Source organism: Cibotium barometz, chromosome 61 (genome assembly GCF_041138505.1).
Source record: "Cibotium barometz isolate CiBa-2024 chromosome 61, ASM4113850v1, whole genome shotgun sequence".
NCBI classification, from domain to species: domain Eukaryota; kingdom Viridiplantae; phylum Streptophyta; class Polypodiopsida; order Cyatheales; family Cibotiaceae; genus Cibotium; species Cibotium barometz.
The window spans coordinates 11,196,480-11,219,740 of record NC_141106.1 but is presented as its reverse complement, the minus strand read 5'-3'; the positions used below and the strand labels follow the sequence as shown (position 1 = coordinate 11,219,740).

At 49.5% G+C, this 23,261-nt stretch overlaps 1 protein-coding gene across 3 annotated transcripts in view; it reads left to right on the top strand.

Annotated features, from left to right (window-relative positions):
* LOC147604545 (uncharacterized) overlaps positions 1 to 23,261 on the top strand; it is a 47,935-nt gene that overhangs the window by 17,891 nt on the left and 6,783 nt on the right. The gene's annotated exons all lie outside the window — the stretch shown is intronic.

Here is a 23,261-nt window from a genome sequence, read left to right as displayed (position 1 = left end):
CTGCTCCAAATAATGGTTCCAAACCCAAGTGTAAGAACAGTCCCCGAAGTCGTATGTCGTGTATCCAGCCTGGAGAAGGTGTGAAAAACCTCATAACCAACCAAGATCAGATCGTGTATATAATCAATCCTGGGAGAAGCAAGCTGCTCCTCACTGGAACCCTCAAAAGAAATAGAGTCAATCTGCTCCAACTCTGTACAAAGAGTAGCCGAATGCTGTACAAAAGCATCCTCAGAAAAGGTCGGCATCGCAAGATGTAAAGACTCTGTAGAAAAAATGGGCTCCATTTGCTCAAACTCTATAACATGAGTTGCCCACCAATGATGTACATAAGTACACACCACTGAGGTGGGCATCGCATGATGAAAGGACTCCACATCCCCCTCTGAAAAAAAATATCGTCGGACTGATATAAGCCCAACCTGATTTTGATCCAAATTCAAAAAACTCTGGAAGTACCACTGTGCCCCAGGCACAGATAGCAACCACAGATCCAAAGCATCCCACTGGGTCCAAGAAAGCATCCTCCAAAACAACAAGCCTGCAGAACTGGCAGGGGGATGGGCATCCTCAGAAGCATCACAAAGAGATGTAGAGATAGACACCTCCCAATGAGGAAGGGAAGCTAGAATATAAACTGCAGTGGTAACAAAGTCCTCAAAAGCATCATAGATAGCAGAAGACTATTCCAAAAGTAGAATCAGATCCCAAGAATCATCAACAAATAAAGGATCCATGTGGAATGAAAAGATGCAGGGGAGAAGAGAGCTTGAGCTCTTGCAAGCACACACACACATTCACAAAACCCTAAAAGAGAACACACAAGGTGAGTGGCTAAAAATCTTCTTCTTCTTCACTCAACACTCAACACTCAACACACCATATACAAAGATAAGAGTACACACTATATGAAAGGTACTCAACCAAATACATACTAGGGTTCTCTATAGTATGAACCCAACTAAATGAGCCGGCGCTATAACTATGCCAGTCTCTAGAATGGCTGTCACACAGCCTGTCATCCCACTGGCCGCATATCACCCATGATCTCACCAACCATGCGAGTGGTGTAAGTGTGGGGCCTATCCCCCAGGTGGGTCATTTGTGTCCACCGCCTCACTAGATGAGCTCGATATCTCAACACTTCCCCTCGAGCTCAACTCCATCTCATGTATACCAAGTGAAGCCCTGAATCTGCGGAGCTTCTCTGTACCCAATGCTTTGGTGAAGATGTCAGCTACTTGATCCTGTGTGCTGACATAAACAAGGTCAACGTCTTCTGCCACCCAAGACCTTCTCTCTGACAAAATGATAGTGGACCTCTATATGCTTCGTGCGAGCATGAGAAACTGGGTTCCTGGCCAACTGTATACTGCTAATGTTGTCACAGAAAATGACAACTTGTCTATCCACTGATAGACCCAAATCTGCAAGTAGCTTTCTCAACCAAGCTACCTCACATGCTGCCTAGCAGCACCTTTGTACTCGGCCTCTGTACTGGATAGAGCAATCGTAGGCTGCTTCTTGCTGCTCCAAGTCACAGCAGCACTCCCCAAAGAAAACATGAATCCACTAGTAGATCTTCTATCTGAGATACTACCAGCCCAATCAGTATCTGTGTACCCATGTACACATATATCTGTCCCAGTTTCATAAAATAGTCCACAATGCAAAGTAGACCTCACATACCTGAGTATGCGTCTCAATGCATCCAAATGCGGCTCCGAGGAACCTGCATAAACTGACTCACCAACCCAACAGCATAGCTCAAATGTGGCCTGGTGATCGTCATGTAGATCAAGCTTCCTACTATGCGCCTATGCATAGTAGGATCCTCCAAAATCTCTCCTAAATCTGTACTCAACTTGCCATTCTGATCCAATGGCACTGAGATAGGCTTACAGCCTGTCATACCATACTTGGACAACATGTTCAAGCCATACTGTCTCTGCAGTAATCCAATACCATGTGGTGACCAAATTACCTCAATGCCTAAGAAATATCTGAGCTCCCCCAGATCCTTCATCTCAAACTTTTGACTAAGCAAGATCTTTACATCAGAGATCTCTGCATCATGGTCTCCCGTAATGATCAGGTCATCTACATAGATGACAACAAGCACAACCCCTCTATCACTGTGTCTCACATACAACGAGAAATCTGCATTGGCTACATGAAAGCCAATAGTGACAAGATATTCAGAAATCTTGTCAGACTATGCTCTTGGTGCTTGTTTTAAGCCATACAAGGCTTTCTTTAACCTGCAAACATGCTCGGAGTGACTCACATCCTTATAACCAGGTGGCTGTGCAAATCCCCATGCAAGAATGCATTCTTTACATCCATCTGATGTAAAGACCATTGCTTTGACGCAGCCACTGCTATCACAACTCTCACAGTTGCCATCTTGGCAACTGGGCTGAAAGTTTCCTCATAATCAATGCCATATATCTGAGCATATCCTTTGGCTACCAATCTAGCCTTGTACCTGCTTATGCTTCCATCACTGTTATGTTTTACTTTGTACACCCACTTGCATCCAATGGCTTTCTTGCCTTCAGGCAATTGCACTAAATCCCAAGTCTCATTTCCAAATTGTGCATCCATCTCCTCATCCATCTCCCAACACACATTTCCAAGAGCCTCATCAATGCACGTGGGCTCTACAACCTGTACAACTTTTGCCATGTATGCATAGTGATGTGCCACATAACCATCATAGGTAAACCTCTCCACAGGATTCTTCACTCTCCCAGATCTTCGTAGCTTTGCATTCATGGCTTCCATAGCCTTCTTTACACCAGGTGTTCTCATAGCTGGTATCCCAAGCTCCTCATCAAGGCTCATCTCTGAGCCACTAGACTCTCCATCAACATGAGAATGCCCTGCAGAAATGTCAGGCATACTAAGGGGCTCAACCACTTTTTCTTTGCCTTTATGTGATGTACTAATCACATTTGGAGGACTGGTATTATGATGCAGCCTGCCACTCCATGGTCTATCAATTGAACCACTAGATGAGGACTCTCCTGGTCCACTCAAAGACTGTGATTGCTGACTTGCATTTTGTGCAACCACATTTCCACTCACATCAGCCCCAACAGCTTCTTTTTCAGTAGCATACCAGCTGCTCATCTCATCAAAAACAACATCCCTGCTTACCCTCAACTCACGTGTAGCAGGGTTATAACACCTGTATCCCTTTTGCTCAAGGGAATATCCAATAAACACACATTTTTCAGCTTTTGGATCCAGCTTAGTTCTTAGCTCATCTGGCACATGCACATATGCAATGCATCCAAAGACTTTCAGATGAGACAAATCAGGTTTTCTTCCAGTAAACCTCTCGTCTGGAGTTACATCATGTATGGCTGCAGTTTGAGTTCTGTTCATGATGTAAACTGCTGTAGAAACAGCCTCAGCCCAATAGCTATGCGGCATATTCTTCTCTTCCATCAATGCTCGCGCAATCTCAACAATGTGCCTGTTTTTCCGCTCAGCAACTCCATTTTGCTGTGGAGTGTATCTGCATGTAAACTGTCTCCGAATACCATTCTTCTTCAAAAATTCAGAGAACACATTGGAGAAGTACTCTTCCCCTCCATCTGACCTTAGGCACTTTATGTATTTCCCTGTTTGCTTTTCAACCATAACTTTGAAATTCTGAAAATGAGTGAACACCTCACTCTTCTCCTTCATGAAGTATACCCACACTTTCCTTGTGTGGTCATCAATAAATGTCACATAGTACTGTTAGAAGTCATCTCCTGTCTAGATTTATACACCAGGGCCTTTGTTGTGGGTGTGCCCGCCCTTATCAGGTGTTTTATCATTTTTCCTCACTCCCCGTATTTTTCCCCTATTTTTTCCTATTTTTTTGTGGCTTGGGAGGCAGTTTTGAGTTGGCAGGAGCACTGAGTAGCTGGCCGACTGACCCAACAGCAGTCGTGGACCCCTGTGCTGCTGGCCGACTGGGCATACTCAGTCGTGGGCTTCATACAGTGCTGGCCGACTGATGCTACAGTCGTGGAGGACTTTTCAGCAGGCGGACTGCCTATCTGGGGGCATATAAATAGGCCCCCAGCCCCCATACCATATTTGTATCATATTCGGGATCTTCTTGTGTATATCAGAGCAGAGTTACACGCCTACATCTCTCTTCCTCTTGTGCTGTTTTTCTGCCTGCGTTTTTTGCTCGTGTTCCCAGATCTGGTCATCATCTCCGTTGCGTATTTTGACATGGTATCAAAGCCTTAGGCTCTAGATAGGTCTTGGGATTTGTGTGAGCAAGAGGGGGCTGTGTTGTGGCTGATTGGTGGACTGTTTTGGACTGTTCTGGAAGAGGAGAAGCAAGAGGACGGTGGGCTGATTTGCTGGACAGCCACTTGCAGGTATCAGTTCTTCTTTGTTCCCACCCACCCACCCACCCCTTTCAGAGTACATCCCCGCAATGGCAGATCTGTTTGAGATGGCCGAGAGACATGTGAAGATCCCGACACTCCCCACGTTCTCGGTGGACCATCAGTTAGACGGGAGCAACTACGGCATATGGAAGGTGATGATGGAATCCGTTCTGGAGTCTTACGACCTTGCAGATTTTGTCGTTGTTGGTATTCCACGGCCGGAAGTAGAGGAAGGGGAGTTACCGTCCACCCGAAAGGACCGGGAGGCCCAGACGCAGATGTGGGATCGCGTCAACGCCAGGGTCCGTTCGCTTATTTTCCTCAACTGCACACCACAGGTAATTAATCATGTAAAGCATATGACGCTGGCCAGAGGTATATGGCAGCATTTGGCCTCACTTTACAACAGGGTATCGCCCATGAAGAGGATTTCCTTGGAAGTACAGATCCGGGTTATGAGCCCTGCAAAGTCGTCGACAATGCGGGAGCATATTAACAAGCTGCAGGCTCTTCAGCAGGAAGTTCTTCAGGCCGGGAAGGAGATATCGTCAGAGGACATGGCCATCACGTTGCTGTCACATTTGCCCTCTTCGTACTCAGCATTTTACTCGTTGATTACCAGTGGCAGGCTCAGCACCATCACGTGGGAGGAGCTTGTGCCCATGGTCCTGGACCAGGAGGAACGATTCACGAACCCTCCTCAGGGTGGAGGTTCGGAGGCCTTAACTGGCCAACGGTCGAAAGGCCGTAACTCGGGCAAAGGGAAGGCTTCATCGGAGAAGTCTTCTGAGAAGAAGTCCGACGCTGACCGCAAGAAACTGAAGGCAGAGAGGACCTGTAATGATTGTGGCGAGAGGCCACTATTGGAGGCAGTGTCCCAAGCGGAAGACCGAGAAGGGTGAAGACTCCTCAGCAGCAATCATGAAGACTCCGGCTTTTGTGCACCTGGAGGTGATGGACACCGATGTTTCATTTTCTTCAGGCAGGGAGGAGATTTGAGGACTCTCCGGAACGGATACTCGGGAGTGGATTCTCGATAGTGGTGCTTCCAGGCACTTGACTCCTTCCCGTTCCGGTTTACAGGATCTCTGCAGGCTTTCTGGTCATATTCTTACTGGGGATACGTCCACTATCCCAGTTCACAGTGAGGGCAGGATGGAGATAGTTCCCGATGGTAGAGGGGGAAGGTGTTGTATGTTCCGGCACTTGGTTTTCATCTGTTGTCAGTGCATCAGGTTTGCAAGACTGGCGTACGGGTGGAGTTTGATGAGCATTTTGTTGCTCTCCGGGACAAAGCAACAGGTCAAGTGGTTTGGGAAGGCGGAGTGGAGAATGGAGTTTACAGGCTTTCAGCACTCTCTCTCCCAGGTCCTCACGTATGTGATGAGTGGCAGTCTGGTAAGGGTCACTTAAGTGTGGATACGTTGTAGGTGCGGGCTTTCCGAGACCAGGTGGTGGATAGCTTGCCAGTAGATGGCAACAGTTGGCAGGAACTTTCCAGTACTGATGTTGGTAGTTCTTGCGTTCGTCAGTCAGAGGAAACTGAACAGGTCACTTATGCTCTGATGTCTCGTCGTGTTCGGGACATAGAACTTCTAGTAGTAGTTGAGGATGTTCTCTCCACGGGGACCTTTCCGAAAGCTAGGCAGGTGGCAGCTGATTACTTGCAGAAGGAGGTGGTTTCTCCAGGCTTTGTGGTTCCGGATTCAGAGGGGGTTGTTGACAGGTTTCAGAAGGCCTTGCGTGGTCTTTAGGAGGTTTCCAGGACTTGCTTGTGCACCGTAAAAGGTGTTGATCCTTGTGAGCAGTGTGATGTCTCTGTGACTCAGAAGCTGTATGGTTCATTGATCTGGTTGATGGACACCAGATTGGACGGGAGCTTCCTGATGAGGCGGTTGAGCTCATGGTTGCAGATGTCTCTTTGGGAGGCAGGATTGCGTTTCCTGTGGTTTCTGCGGCATGCGAAGGATCATGGACTCTTGTACACAGGAGGGGGATTGTTGGATGGAGTCCGACTCCACGGTTGGAGTGACTCGGTTTGGGGAGGAGATCCAGACACGAGGGGATCTACTTTAGGCCCAAGAGCAGTTTTATGAAGCAGTAAGAAGCAGTCATCTTTTGCCTTGTCGAGTACAGAGGCAGAGTACTGGGCTGTTTGTGATGCTGCTTGTGAGGTGGTGAGGATGCAGAGGTTGCATTGCAGGTTTGGGCTTCCACTGGAGGAACCCATGGTCATCCAGAGGCACTTTGTTCGTGAACAGATCATTGCTGATGACATCTTGCTAGAGTTCTGTTCGACGGAGGACAGTACGGTGGACCTCTTCACGAAGTCGCTCTCTCAGGATTTGCTCAGGCGGCACCCCAGCTCCCAGTGGTTGGTTACACAGCCAGGAGCTGAGAGGGGGTGTTAGAAGTCATCTCCTGTCTAGATTTATACACCAGGGCCTTAGTTGTGGGTGTGCCCGCCCTTATCAGGTGTTTTATCATTTTTCCTCACTCCCCATATTTTCCCCCTATTTTTTCCTATTTTTCTGTGGCTTGGGAGGCAGTTTTGAGTTGGCAGGAGCACTGAGTAGCTGGCCGACTGACCCAACAGCAGTCGTGGACCCCTGTGCTGGTGGCCGACTAGGCATACTCAGTCGTGGGCTTCATACAGTGCTGGCTGACTGATGCTACAGTCGTGGAGGACTTTTCAGCAGGCGGACTGCCTATCTGGGGGCATATAAATAGGCCCCCAGCCCCCATACCATATTTGTATCATATTCGGGATCTTCTTGTGTATATCAGAGCAGAGTTACACGCCTACATCTCTCTTTCTCTTGTGCTGTTTTTCTGCCTGCGTTTTTTGCTCTTGTGTTCCCAGATCCGGTCATCATCTCCGTTGCGTATTCTGACAAGTACCTGCAGCCTCCCATAGACATGGTCTTCGTAGGACCCCATACATCTGAATGCACAACATCTAGTGCATTTCTGCTCACATTTCTGTTACGTGGAAATACATGCTTTGTTTGCTTTCCAAATTGGCATGCTTCACATATTTTTTGCATACCTTCAACTTTAAACTTTGGCAGCCCTGTCACAATTCCTTTAGTCTGCATAGACTTCATTCTCTACACATTCATATGTCCATTTCTTTTATGCCAAATGTCTGTGTCTGCAACAATTCTTGAACCATTTGCAAACATCGCAGCACTCACTTCAGGCATATTTACATTCAATGTAAATATTTTGCCCACTCTGTTGCCTTTTGCAACCAACCTGCACTTGTCTTTAAAGTCTTCAACATAATAGTCATCAGGGCTAAACTGAACCTGCAAACCTTGCTCAATCATCTGGCCAACTGAAACCAGATTCTTTGTTATGTTCAGAACATGAAGTACATCTGCAAGGTACTTCACTTTGCCATCCTGCATAGACAATGGCACATCTCTTACATGGGCAATTGGATGAGCAGTGTCATCCCCTGTTTCCACAAAACTTGGTCTTTCAAGATTTTTCATCTCCTTGAACCACTCCTCATGACTTGTCATGTGGTTCGAAGCACCTGAATCAACGTACCATACATCATCTTTATGTGCTGCTTCAACATTTTCAGACATGGCATTAACAACATGCTGCATTATAAACAACCTTTCATTATCCTCATTGTTTCTGCTCGAGGATGCATAGTTGTTTTGCTGCAATTTCCCATTTTGCATGTCAGCCTGCTTCTTATAACAATCTGCCTGCACATGTCCAGGCTTACCACAATAAAAGCATCCACGTATATCATTATACTGCCTTTGCCAATTTCCACGACCTCTGTGACTCCCCCTGCCTCTGAATTGGCCTCTTCCACCTGCGTGTTGTTGTTGTTGTGAATTCTGGGACTGTTGTTGTTGCTGCTGCTGGCCATAATTCTGATTGCCTGTTCGGCCACCTCCTTGGCCTCCTCTACCTCGTCCTCTTCCTGAACTTATGTAGAAAGCCTTTTGCTCTGAGTTGTTTTTGTTTTGTTAAGACTGTTGGTCTTCATCCAAGCTCCTCTCTTCTATAATCAATATAGATACCAAATCTGTGAAATTGGGAATGTTTTCCCAAGTCTGAATAGACGTTTGGAATGCCTTGTATTGTGGCCCGAGACCACGTAGACAGACTTCCACCTTGTCATCATCATCTATTGAAACGCCAATAGATGCAAGGGATTCCACAATACCCTTGATCTTCAATGCATAGTCATTCACAGACATACTCTTTTTCTCCACAGTATGAAGTTCATTCTTCAACTGTATCTTTCGTGCCTTGGTATTCGTTTCATAGAGTTTTACCAAGGTGTCCCACGTCTCCTTGGGGGACTTGGCATCCTGTATGTGCCCAATCATGGTGTCATGTATACTGATAGAGAGCCAATACATAACTTTTCTGGCTCCTTGGTTCCAATCCTTCTCCGGTATCTCCGGTGCCTCTTCATGCTCACTTTCAATGTAGTCCCAATAACCCTTTCCCATCAGGAAGTTCGTCAACCTGAACCTCCAAGCATGGAAGTTGTTCTTATCAAGCTTCTGAGCAACAATCTGGTTTATGCCATCATTTGACATCTTGCCAGACACACAAATTTACCAGAAACAGCACTCTGGTTTGTCCTGCACAAACTGCTGTATTTTCTGCAGCGGTACTGCAGTACACTCAAATGTCACAACCAGTGACCTCAATGTGCGTACATACACCCAATGGCAACTATTGACCTCCTTGCAGCACACACAATGTCTGCTCAACCAATCTGTCTTCCTGCAGTTCTTAAAACAGAGTTCTGCAGAGAATCGATGACTTACCCGCAGTGCTCGAAATTGCCTGCTTTCTGAAAAACGGAGGTCGTAACGCGCCCGAAACGCGTTTTCGGCCCGGAAATTTTTGTCCAATAGGACTCCGATAGGACATTACAGTTGCCCTATAGCTTTACTCCCGTGAAGAAAGCTCCTTAATCAGAGATCGTTTGCCGGTGCCTCCCGTAGAGCTCCCGACAAGGGTGTAGTCGCCAACACAAACAGGGAAGAGTAGTTGAAGCTCTTACCCTCGTACCGCTTCCTGTGCTTCTCTTGCTTGCAGCTCAGCCCTTAGCATGAACCAGGCTCTGATACCATGAAAAGATGCAGGGGAGAAGAGAGCTTGAGCCCACTGGATGGGGATCAATCAGCCCTTGAAGGACCGCAAGCTTTAACACATGAACACAAAAATGCAGATCTGTCCATGGGCGGAAAAACACAGATATGAAGAGGTAGAGGAGGGAGCATCCAACGCTGACAATCACCGGCGCTTCGATACCATGATAGAATATGCAGCGGAAGAAGGGAAAGTGGAAACACAGGAGAGAGAGTGAGAGGAAACACAGGTGAGAACTTGCTCTCAATATCATCATCCAAAGGAATACATGTCCCGAGCAAGAGGGGAGAACCTCGTAAGTGAGGGACTGCAGCTAGACAAGCAATGCTAAGCAGTGAAATATGAGGGAGGCATGTCCGCTATATATACCTCTACATGAAGGCAGCCGACTGTAGCTAAAATACCTACACGACGTTGGAAAATACCCAGGACTCCATAAAATGGGAAAAAATATGGGAAAATATATGTGAGGGGTGACCAGCCCCTCAGACTAACATGGTCAGCCCTAGAGGCTAAAATTGGACACCAAATAGGAAGCCAGCAAGTAGGGGATGATGTCTAACACCAAGTAGCCTTCCAATTCTTTGGCTCTAGCTGAAGTCCCTGTCTCCACACTGAACCTCTCTACTCTCCTTCTGTGGAAACCCAATCTTGCCAAGCAACCTCTGCAGCCACACAACCTCGCAAGCAGCCTAGTACTCTGCCTCCGTCGAGACAAGGCAATACTTGGCTGCCTCTTACTGCCTCATCATTGAGGACTTAGAAGCGATGCTACCATTGAGTATCTCTATTTAGCATTGTATATATTTCATGTTTGTAATACATGGTAGATTAGGTCACCTCTCTACTATGTATTGAGCATGAAGAAGAAGAAGGTTGTGCAAGGTCAACTATACAAGCTAGGATAAGTCCATAAAGCCAAACAAAAGCTCGCTGAAGCTCCCGCCCTTCCCCCCCTGCTCGCGCTGCGGCCGCATGCTCAGTCCCCCTTCCCGCCCACGCGTCCTCCCCCCCCCCCCCCCCGCCTGCCCTCGCTTGTGCGCCCCCCCTCCTCCTGGTGTTCCTGCGCTGAAGCGCCCTCCGCCCCATCTCCTCGCCTTCGCGCCCCCCTCCCCTCTTCAGCGCTACGACCCCCCCCCCCCCCGCCAGCCCTCTCTTTCCCCCCACCCCCCCTGTCGCGCTGCTTCCGCCCCCCCCCCCCCCCCCCCCAGGGTTCTTTCTTCGTCGACTTACCCCCCCCCCCCCCTCCTCTTCTTTTTGGTTTTTTCCGCCCCCTGGGGGTTTCTTTCCCTTTTTTTTACCGTCTTTGTGTGCAGCTCTGTTCTTGCAGGCCTCTCCGCATTCGCTCCGCCTTCGCCATAGCTTTAGACTCTGATGGAGGCTCCTCCCGCCCCACCTCAGAGGGACTCTTCTGCAGCCCCCTCGCTCGCCCTTGAGGATACCCCCATCAGGCTTTCTCTTTCGCCAGAAGAGGAAGCGAGCCTCGCCGCAGAGGTGGAACGCCTCCAGGCACATTCCACCATCTGCCGTATAGTCGGCACTCGCCCCAGCAGAGGGGAGATCCGGGATCTTCTCCAGGCCTGCCTTCTTGCAGATGTGGGCAAGATCCTGGACGTTCAGCTACTGGGCCGTGGACACTACCAGATCGAGTTCGAGACTGCCCAGAGCGTGGCCCAGGTCCTTGCCATGAGTCCCCTTGACATCAGGGGTGCTTGGGCATTCTTCAGACCTTGGCAGCATGGCTTGACCCAGCAGGGCCGAGCAGGGAGAGCGCCTTTTCCATGTTACAGTTTGCTTCCCTGGACTCCGCCGCGAGTACCTTCCGCTCCTTTCGAGGCTTGGAGCATTGGTGGGTTCGGTGCTTGAGACTGGCTCCACAGCCGCTTCAGTGGTGGCTAGAGCAGCTGGGCTACCTTCGGTCAGAGTTTTGGTTCTTGACATCTCCTCCCTTCCGAAGGTCATTCAGCTACCCAGGATAGGGGGGGATGGATTGATTAGAGAGTGGAGTTCTCGGGGCTCCCGAGCCAGTGCTTTATTTGCAGGCAGGTCGGCCACCTGGCCAAGGCCTGCCCGTGCAAGAGACCTAGACCCTTACCGCAGCAGCAGGCCCCTAGTGGCCCGCTCACAGATGCGGCTCGGCAGGCAGCCTCCGGGACACCTGCCCAGCCCACAGAGACCTCGGAGTGGCAGCGTGGACAAGGGCGCCGTCGAGGGAGACAGCCACAGCAGCATGCCCAGAGACCGATGCAGCAGTAGCCTCAGTCTCAGCATCACTGGGTTCCCGTGAGGAACAACTTTGCTCCCCTCCAGGAGGAGACCCCAGCGCCGACTGAGGACCAGGAGATGCCAGCACCCCCTCCTTCGCCCCCCCCTCCCCCGTCCCACCCTCTCGCCTCGCTTCCACCTTCGCCTCCTCCCGTCCCCGCTCCGGTTTCGGCAGCGGCTCCTTCTCCACCCCCTTCTGCCCCCCCTCCTCCCCCCCCGCTCACCTCAGTTCCCCGGGAGGCCCTGGCAGTCCCCTGGCGTTCACCTGCAGTCCGGAGGACATTGAGCACCGACCTTGCTCAAGCACCGCAGAGGAGACTCACCATGCCGATTCGGGCTTCACGGCTATCCTCTATACGCAGTCGGCTGAGTCGTCTCGATACTAGACAGCGCTCAGAGGCTTTTGATTACTCCTTCACACGGCTTTTTGGAGTAGAGGGCCCCCATGAGCCAGCACCCATCAGAGTGCATGTAGTGATACCTCCGGCCCGCGGGGAGGAGGCACTTGACTCAGCGGTGGCCTTCTCATTCCCTCTCTGTGGCCCTTGCGACCGGGAGTGGACCATGGATCTTGCTCTTAGCACTTTGAAGACTCAGGCAGTTGAGTTTTCTCATCATGTGAGCGATCTGGAGGTGACAGATGTGATAGGCCGACTATGGGAGTTGGCTCATTTTTTCTTTGATCCAGGGAGTGTGGATGCCTCAGGGATTTGACATTTGGTCATTCGTATAGTGGCAGACTTAGCATGCGACCCTGGATATGTATGCATACACGAGGCTGCTATGTCTGAGCGGGAGGCAGTCGCCATGGCCACTGGCGCCGCCTGATCTGAGATTCTTGCAGCACACCGGGTGGGTAGACTCGTAGCCGCTCGGATGGGGACTATTCTCCATCCAAGCCGCTTGCGAAGGCCCGCCGCACGGCTGAGACAGCATCCACCTCAGCAGGTCATCCATGAGGATCATCTCATGGAATGTACAGGGCCTTGGCGGCGCACATTATATACGGTATCGTGGCTGCTTGAGGCAGGAGCTTTAGAGATGCCTGGTTGGGGGCAGTATCGATATTTTGATGTTGCAGGAGCATCATTTGGGTGAGAGCAGGATCCGGAGATATGGTTCGGTGATGCCTGGTAGATGGGACACCTTTTGGTCTGCAGGGTTTGGCCCCTTGGGTGGGCAGGGAGGAGTATGCATGGTCATTGCAGATGTATGGCGGCAGGCCATTGTGGATCGAGGGATCATTGTGCCTGGTAGAGCACAGTATGTCATTCTGAGGACGCATGATGAGCTCTTTGGCGTGCTCAATGTTTATGCGCCCAACCATGCTAGTGCCAGAGCAGAGTTCTGGACCCAGGTTACGGATGCATTGCCAGAGGCCGCATATTGGTGTGTCGGGGGAGACTTCAACATGCTTGAGGACCCGACCGATAGAGTGGGAGGCAGTCATGTTACAGTGCACGGCATGGAGCTTGCAGCTTGGGAGCGATTTTGCATGTCATTGAGGATCACTGATGCATGGCGGCATGAGGCCTTCTCCCGCTCTCAAGACAGTCTTAGTTTCTCTCGGTTGGATCGCCGGCAGGGAGGGACTAATCTATCTCGGATCGATCGCTTCTATGTGGGCGACAGGTTAGGGGAGCGAGGGGGCTCCGTTGGCATTCTCGCTGGCACCTCTTTTTCAGACAACGTAGAGGTTGGGAGGACAGATTTGCCTTGAGCATCCTGAGAGCTTGGGAGTTGCTGAGATCGGGACTCTCTCAGAGACCTCCTTCTTGTGATGAGGAGCGGGCCAGACAGCCGCTCATATGGAACCCAGCGGTTCGCACAGAGCAGGGTCATATGCTGGGTTCTCGGCCTCGTCTAGCCTGGGGACCATTGGCGGCAGGCCTAGCACGTAGTTTTGGAGATTGGCAGGCCTTTTGCAGTCTTCCAGAGGAGATCCAGGTGGAGAGGCTGAGTCACTTCAGAGGGGGGCTGATTATGAGGGATGACATTCAGGATTACTCACAGAGGAGTGGTTCACGCCTCTCGACCCAGTGGCCCCATGGTGGATGGGAGCCTTTACACAGTTGGAGATCCTGATTGCTGTCAGAGCTTGCATTGAGGATGGCAGATGCCTCTACTATGAGATCCAGGATGAGGGCAGACTGCAGAGAGTGGAGGTGGAGTCTGTTGGGGTAAAGGCATTATGCCCACCCTTATAGTGTGTACAAGCCCATAAGTTATAGTACATAGTACACTTAGTACTTTTAATGTACTAAGTGCACTATGTGTACTAGTGCAATATACATGTGTGATAGGGGAGTCACACACTCATCTCCTATGAGTTGACTTATCCCCACATATCTCTCTCTCTCTCTCTCTCTCCCTTCTCTCTGTGTATGTCTCCCACACATGAACTCTAACCCTAATCATCTCTCCCATTCAACTGGTATCGGAGCATAGGTAGCTGTCTTGATCCTCTCCCCCTTGGCGCTGATTTCTCTACTGGTCGCATTTTACCTTTTGCCCAACTGGTCGCCTTGCCCAATCCATGCAGCCCAGCTAAGGCTGCCCAGGCTGCCTAGCGTAGTTAACCTACAGCCAACCAGGCGCAGCCAGGCGCCTACAGCAGCAGCCGTTGGTCCACAAGGCGCACGGCAAGTGGACTCCGTGGGGAAGCGTATGAGCACTGGGCGTTAGACGGCGTAAAACCACTGAACGGAGGCGACGTCAACAAAACATGCCTCGTCGCGTGTAGCGCTGGCTACCGGTCGGAGGCGGCATCAACAAACGAACACCTGTCCCCGCGAAGGCGATCTCGAGCGACTGGTGGCGTTGGGCGTTCAACTGGCTACTAGGCGGATAGGCGAAGGCAGCAACGTAGGCGTGTGCTGTCTGTGTGAGCGTAAGGCTGTGTGAACGTGGGGAAGCGTGTAGAAGCGCTGGCCGTTGGGCGTAGGCAGTAGGCGTAATCACTATCGCTGGACGTAGGCAGCAGAGGTCGCACTGTACTTGGTACTTTGCTGCCCAGCAGCTGGGCGTAGGCAGCCAGCAGCGTGGGCTGCTCAGCTGTTGCCCAGCAGCAGCCACGCTGCCCAACCAGGCAGCGCAGAGGGCTGCCCAGCCATCCGTACAACTGCAACGAGCAGGCGCATCAGCAGCACTCTTTCTGCAACAGCATCAGCATCAGACGTGCCTCCCCCCCCTCTCCTGCAACAACAAAATTCAGCCTGCAAATCTCAGAGAAATTCAAAAATTAAGAGGTATTTGCCTTCAATTTTGGGAATTTCTTATCAATTCATCAATTGAGCAGGTACAGGTGCCGAATTGCTCAATTTTTGAGCAAAATTGGCAAAATTGGGTGACATTGGTCACAATCAGGATCAATTTGCAGGAAATTGGATGTCAAAATTTGGGGCTTTTGATGTAATTGTGTAATTAAGCATTCATACATGCTGTATGATGTGAGAAATCGCACATTCGGGCAAAATTGCAGCAAATTGCAGTGCAAATCAAGGGGCTTTTGTGCCGATTGGGTTGATTTGCATGCAGGCAATCGCATTTGATGCTTTGGGCAATGTGTTGATGCCTTACAAGCACTCAATGTGCCTGTAAATCAAGGGGCTTTCATGTATTGGATGTATATGTGGCCAAGGGGAAGCACCGTGAAGACTCTGGATGCCTTCACGTGCGTCAATGTACCATGTATGATCAGCAATTGATCTTAAATCAAGGGGCTTTTCAAGATTTTATGCTTGTTGAGCTTGGCAAAGCAGCAGGCAAGACATTTATGCCTTGAATCCTCAGAAATCAGCTTGCAGTCAAGGGGCCTTTGCCCAATTTCTGTTCGGGACTGTTGTATGCAGTGTTCGGGACTGTAAAAGTCTGATTTTCACTCATTTGGACAGCCCGGAGAGCATTTATTGCTATTGTACCTGTTGGTACAGATTTGGTACAGCTTTGTACAAGTTTTGGCATGGCTGTACATTGATTTGAGTGAGGAAAAGGTTCAATTTCAGTTGCTGTACTTGCCGGTACAGGTTTGGTACATCATTGGTGAGCACTTGGTACTGTTGTACAGTACTTTGGAAGGGCAACAGAGCACATTTAAGGTGCTGTCCTAAATCTGCAGCAACCAGATTTTGGTGATTTCATCACATACAGTGGGAGAAAAGTTGCATTCTTGCTTCCGCAGTGGGAGATCAAGCTTGGGAGAACAACTGTGAGCACTTTGTGTGCTTTTGGTGCAGTGTTTGCACATTTTGCAAGGAGTCAGGCATTGACAGGTTGCATATTGCTATGGCAACCACAGGTGAGAGCTCTTCATTGCTTCACATCAAGAAGCTTGAAGGCTCACATAACTATGATATTTGGCAAACCCAGCGCTATAATGTGTTGCTCCAGAAGAAGCAGCACAAGCCTATCAAAGAAAGGGGTGTAATGCCCGCTTCTCTTACTGCTGAAGAGTGGGAAGATATGGATGAGCTAGCAAGATGTGGCCACCATCATGTTGTCTGTGTCAGACACTTTACTTTTCAGCATTCGTGAAGAGAAGACAGCTTGGGGAATGTGGCAAAGATTGCAGGACTTGTATGCCTAGCAAAGTGCCTCAAGCAAAGTGTATTGGTTGAAGAAACTCATAGGTCTTCAGATGAAGGAAGGGGCGTCTATGACAGCCCATCTAAATGAGTTTAATGGTATTGTCAGCCAAGTTATAAATCAAAAGTTGGCAATGGACGATGAGTTCAAAGCCACTTTTCTCTTATGCACTTTGCCAGAGAGTTGGGACACATTCAGGACAGCCACTAGCAATTCGAATGCTATGCTGTCATATGCAGATGTTGAGGGTGCTCTTCTTCAAGAAGAGATGAACAGGAAGAACAATTCTGTTGGAAAGTCCAATGCAATGAATGCACGTGGGAGATCCCAGCAAATGGGAAAAAGCCAAGAACGGGGAAGGAGCAAGTCTCGCTCCAAAAAGGACTTGGAATGCCATTATTGTGGCAAGAAGGGACACATCAAAAAGCAATGCTACAAATGGAAAAATGATCAAAAGGAAAAGGGAAAAGGCAAAGACAAAGACAAAGATGAAGCCAAAGATGTAAAGCCAAAGGGCAAAAGTGGAGTCAAGATTGAAGAAATCAATGTGTCACATGCAGGTGACAGTGAGGATGAGGTCCTATTTACGTCTTCACTTGATACCCATTCACTTCTTACAGGTGGTCATGGTATGCACTCATGGATCATTGATTCAGGTGCCTCCTTTCATGTCACAGGTTGCAGAGACTTGTTTGTCAGGTATACTGCTGGCAATGAAGGAGTAGTTTATTTGGGTGATAACCATGCATGCAAGATTCTTGGCAGAGGTGATGTGAGGCTTGTGTTTTCAGATGGCTCACAGCTTATGTTCCATGATGTCAGGCATGTGCCTGAGATCAAGAAGAACCTGCTTTCTACTGGACAGCTTGATGATGCTGATTATGTTACCACATTTGGTCGTGGAAAGTGGAAGATTAGTAAGGGCTCACTGGTTGTTGCCAGAGGCTCTAAGGTGGACACTCTTTACTGTATGCATGCAGGTGTTTGTCACCATGCTAATGTAAATGCAACCGAGCTCCTGGAAATCTCTATGTGGCATAGCCGGTTGGGACACATGAGTGTCAAAGAAATGGAGCAATTGTCTCGTTTTGGTTACTTGCCTTCTCTAAAGTTTTCAAGTTTTCAGTTTTGTGAGCATTGTATATATGGCAGGCAACTCCAGTGCCCCCACAAGAAAGCTCTTGGACAGAAAGATGCTCAGTTAGAGCTTGTGCATACAGATGTATGTGAGATGCCTCAGCTTTCTTTGGGAGGGGCAAAATATTTTGTGTCTTTTATAGATGATACCACACGCAAGGTGTGGGTTTATCCTCTTCGTTGAAGAGTGATACATTCTCAGTGTTTCAGAAGTTTGTTGCTCATGTTGAGAATCAAACTGGCAAAACAGTGAAGGCTTTGCGTTCCGACAATGGTGGAGAGTATATGTCCAAACAGTTTCAGGACTTTTGTGATGCTAAAGGCATCAAGAGGGAGCTCTCTACTCCTTATGATCCTCCACAAAACGGGACAGTAGAGAGGATGAACAGGACCATTCAGGAGAAGGTCCGTTCTATGTTGTCACATGCTGCATTACCTCATGGTTTTTGGACTGAAGCTGTTATGACAGCCGTTCACCTTATAAACAGGTCACCTAACACGAGGCTTGGTGGGAAAGTGCCAGAGGAAGTATGGACAGGGAAGCCTCCGTCATACAAGCACTTGAGAGTGTTTGGTTGCGTTGCGTACGTGCACATACGCAGGGAAATGCGCACCAAACTTGATCCTAAGTCTCACAAATGCATATTCCTAGGATATGGTGACAGAGGTGAAATGGGGTATAGACTTTGGGATCCCGTGAATAGAAAGATTATACGCAGCAATGATGTCATTTTTGATGAAACATGCATGTATAAGGAGCCTGCAAGGCAACGGGAGCCTGGCAGAGTCATCTTTGATGATGATGGACATCATGGACAACAACCAAGGGCTGTAAATCAGCCATTACAGCAGCAAAACCAGCCCTTAAACGGTGCTGAAAATGGTCCAAATGGACAGCCAGAGATGGCAGAAGATATCCCTATGGATATACCACAGTTAGAGGAGATACCAGGCATGATTTTTCAGCCTTATGGCATGGAACAGGAGCCACCAATAGGTGATATGCAGGCTGGACAGCAACCTGCAAATGATGGTCATTGGGTACGGAGGTCCACTAGACCCTCCAGAGCCCCTGACAGGTTTGTTCCAGGGGTTGACTACTTGATGCTTACTGACTGTGGGGAGCCCTCATGTTATATAAGGAGGCTTTACAGAGGGCAGACAAAGCTCTTTGGGAGCGTGCCATGAAGTCAGAGATGGATTCTCTGCACAAAAATGGAACATGGAAGTTGGTGCATTTGCCTGCAGGCAAGAAGGTTTTGCCATGCAAATGGGTTTACAGGCTCAAAGTTGCACCAGATGCAAAGCCAAGATACAAAGCCAGGTTAGTGGCTAAGGGCTTCAAGCAGGAGTATGGTGTGGACTTTGATGAGATCTTCTCTCCAGTGGTCAAAATGACCACACTTAGAGCTGTGTTAGCTTTGGTTGCACATGATCTGGACTTGATTCAGATGGATGTGAAGACTGCTTTTCTTCACGGTGATCTCCATGAGGAGATATATATGCAACAGCCAGAGGGTTATGCAGTGAGTGGAAAGGAGAAGCTTGTATGCAAGCTGAAAAAGAGTCTTTATGGGCTCAAACAGGCACCAAGAGAATGGTATCATAAATTTGATACATTCATGAAATCCCAGAAATTCAGGAGAAGTGACATAGATCACTGCTTATACACCAAGAAAGCTTTGGATGGCAGTCTATTGATCCTCATCTTGTATGTTGATGATATGTTGATTGCCGGGAAATCTCGTAAGGAGATGGATGCCTTGAAGCAGAGGCTGCATCAAACCTTTGATATGAAGGATTTAGGTGATGCAAATCACATTTTGGGTATGCGGATACTTCGGGACAGAAATCAGCATGTGTTGTATTTGTCTCAGAAGGAATACATTGGCAAAGTTTTGCAGAGGTTCAATATGGACGGGGGGAAGAAGACTAGTACTCCTTTGCCTCCATATGTGAAACTCAGTGCTATGGACAGCCCACAGTCAGATAGTGGCAGAGCTGATATGGCCAAGATTTCGTATGCTTCAGCTTGTGGCAGTCTCATGTATGCCATGGTTGCTACTAGGCTGGACATTGCATTTGCAGTGGGAGTGGTTTCTAGATACATGGCCAACCCTGGCAAGAAGCATTGGGAAGCAGTGAAAGGTGTCATGAGATACCTGAAGGGCACACAGGATATGTGCATATGTTTTGGCAAACAGGATGCATTAGTGCATGGTTACACGGATTCGGATTATGCCGGTCATCCAGATAACCGGAAGTCTACTACCGGTTATGTGTTTACATTCACAGGAGGTGCTGTGTCATGGATATCCAGGATGCAGAAGTGCACTGCCTTATCTACTACAGAGGCCGAGTATATTGCAGCCACAGAGGCTTGCAAGGAGGCATTATGGCTATCTCGGTTAGTGGTTGATTTGGGTTATACAGGGGATATTCCATTGTTGCATTGTGACAGTCAGAGTGCCATCCAGTTGGCAAAGAACCCTGTCTTTCATGCAAAGACGAAGCATGTGGATGTGAAGTATCACTTCATCAGAGAGGTGATAGAGAACAAGCAAATTCAGCTTGTTAAGATTCACACGGATGACAACCCGGCTGATCTGTTGACAAAGAGTTTGCCTCCAGAGCGGTTTGCTCATTGCAGACACTTAATGGGCATTGGATGAGGCCAGTTTCAGCCTTGATATGGCCTTGTATATTATTATGTACATGCTGATTTTTTCTTTTCCTTCATTTAAGGGCACTTTGCCTTTAAGTGGGAGGTTGTTGGGGTAAAGGCATTATGCCCACCCTTACAGTGTGTACAAGCCCATAAGTTATAGTACATAGTACACTTAGTACTTTTAATGTACTAAGTGCACTATGTGTACTAGTGCAATATACATGTGTGATAGGGGAGTCACACACTCATCTCCTATGAGTTGACTTATCCCCACATATGTCTCTCTCTCTCTCTCCCTTCTCTCTGTGTATGTCTCCCACACATGAACTCTAACCCTAATTATCTCTGCCATTCAGAGTCGCCTTTGATTGCAGAGTGCATCTTTCCGAGGATACGGGTAGTGGCCGCCGCTTCTCGGAGGTGGCATATTGACCCAGACCCTGCAGATGTGGACTCCGATTGGCGCATATGGACATATGCAGCGCGTCCCTTGGCCCGGCTCTAGTGGGACCCTGGCGAGTACGAGTGGCATGATCCTTATGCATCCCTGGAGGCCACAGAGATCACCTTTTTCCAGTATACTGTTCGGTTGGGGCGGCAGATTTTGACGGCGCGGAGGATAGTCTATCCAGCTGCATCGGGGCATTGGCGGCTACAAGGACTCTCATAGGAGTTCCTGGAGGATTTTTGGACCAGGCTCTGGGCTAGTCGACAGGCACGCAGGATCTCGACTTTCGAGTGGCTGGTCGCCCACCCACAGGGGCTCTGCAGTTGGCACCTAGCTTGTCTACAGCGGTCTTCTGGTGGCCTGCGTCCGATGCGGCCACCCTATGGAGACTTAGAGACATTGCCTATGGGACTGCCCTCAGGCGCAGCAGATTTGGCTGCGGATGTTGCGTATTCTGGCCCCTCTCTCTCCAGAGGGTATGTATACGTGGGGTGCCGCTGCTTGGTCGACTTCGTCAGGGCCTGCTATGGGCTATGAATAATGAGACGGAGCAGGACAGCCAGGCCATCAGATTCATTAGGGGTCAGCCTCGCCTGGTTCCTTCACGGGATTTCTTGTCCGCCAGCTGGACACTGGAGAGGGATCTACGATGGGAGCTCCTCAGCAGCCTCACCATCTGGTTCACCTGGAGGGCCCGGTGTTTCAGGGCCTTTTGAGAGGAGACTACACCAGCAGAGACTGTTCGGGGGATCTGGCAGGAGTTGATCCACACCCTGCGAGGACAGTATGACCACATCCGGGGCGACTCGGATGAGGCGATCTTGCGGCGCCAGGCCTTTCACACCACTTGGCGCAGCGGCCCCTTCTATACCCTTCACGCGGGGTCCCCCCGCTGGCACTACAGGCCACCTGTTTGGCTTTCCCCCCCTCCTATTGTATGATATAGCCCCTCAGTTCTTTGTACTGATACTTGTACTTTTTAGCACCTAGGGAGAGTCTCCTTGGCTGCCTTGCTTTGATCTCTGCTCTGTTTTCTTATGAGCAGGAGAGAGCCTTTTGTAGCCCTTCGGGCGTTTTTATATAACTAATGAAAGGATCTTTTCTTGAAAAAAAGAAGAAGAAGAAGGTTGTGCATGGGTTTAAGCCTTTGATCAGGCGCTAATCACAATCAATCAATTCATAAACACGCTTCCCCAAGTACCCATGTTACAAGAAGGGCGGTGTAGGGAGAGGGTTGGGTGAGGTATCTGAAATGTGGAAGAACCGTCTAGGAGAACCGCCAGCAATGCGGAAGAGGACGGAGGATGGTAGCCTGGCCGGATGGTCTCCACAACCCCAAATCCCCGTGTCTACCATAAGTGGGGGATGAGGGAGACCACGGGGCGGAGTGCCCCATATAGGAGGGCCGTGAAGACCGAAACCACCGTGTGGGATAGAAGTTGCCAATATGGCAGCATAGGAGCTAGAGGAAGGCGACGAATCCCTCCCCGCCCCCCCCCCCCCCCCCCCCCCCCGGGCGCCCCCTGCGAAAGAGACGCCCAAACGATGCCGAGCAAAGGTGCCCGGACGATGCTGAGCAGGAGCCCAAGAGCCGAACAAGCTCTGAGACCATATCAGAAACATGGAAGAGCCGCCCTGGAGAACCGCCATCAATGTGGAAGAGGACGGAGGCCTAGCTTGGCCGAATGGTCTTCCCACCCCCAAATCCCGGTGTCGACCATAAGTGGGGGATGAGGGAGACCACGGGGCGGAGTGACCCATATAGGAGGGCCGTGAAGACCGAAACCACCATGTGGGATAGAAGCTGCTAACATGGCAGCATAGGAGCTGAGAGGAAGGCGACGAATTTCAACGCCAACATTAGCTGCATATGGTTTTTTCTTTTTTTTTGGGGGGGGGTGGTTGGTGGGGGTTGCAAGTCATAGTTGTCTTTGTTGAATTGGCAAGGAGGAAGATATTCTCAGGTCAAGGACCAAATCTGCATTGTTCTCAGCTCAACTTCATTACAAAGCAAATAAACAAGGTGGGGGGCCTTTATGTCAGAATATGCAGCGGAGATGAAGACAAGATCTGAAAACACCTAGAGCAAGTGCACAGCAGGAAAACGCAGAAATGAGAGAGAGAGAAGCGTATAACTATGCTATATACACAAGAAAATCCCTGAGTACAAGATATGGAGTGTGGGGAGCAGGGGGCCATTTTATATGGCCCCAGGCAACCAAGAGGCCTGCTGAAAAACAGCCGACAGCCCTCATAGCTGCCCACGACCTGCTCCCTCCAGTCGGCCAGCAGTAGACACCTGTCGGCCAGCACTGGATAGTCGGCCAGCAGACCTAGCAGACAGGAGAGAGCATGGGGGCAGCAGAGCAGTCATACAGCCCTCCACACCAAGGGAAAAATTTTGAGAGTAGGGAAAAATGAGAAAACACCTAAATCGGGTGGGCACATCCACAACAGAGGTCCTGGTGTAAATATACAGACAGGAGATGACTCCTAACACCCCCTCTCAGCTCCTGGATGTGGAACCAACCCCAGTGAGCTGGAGTGCCACCGGAGCATAGCTTGAGGTAGAGACTTCGTGAAGAGGTCCGCCGCATTGTCCTCCATGCAACAATAA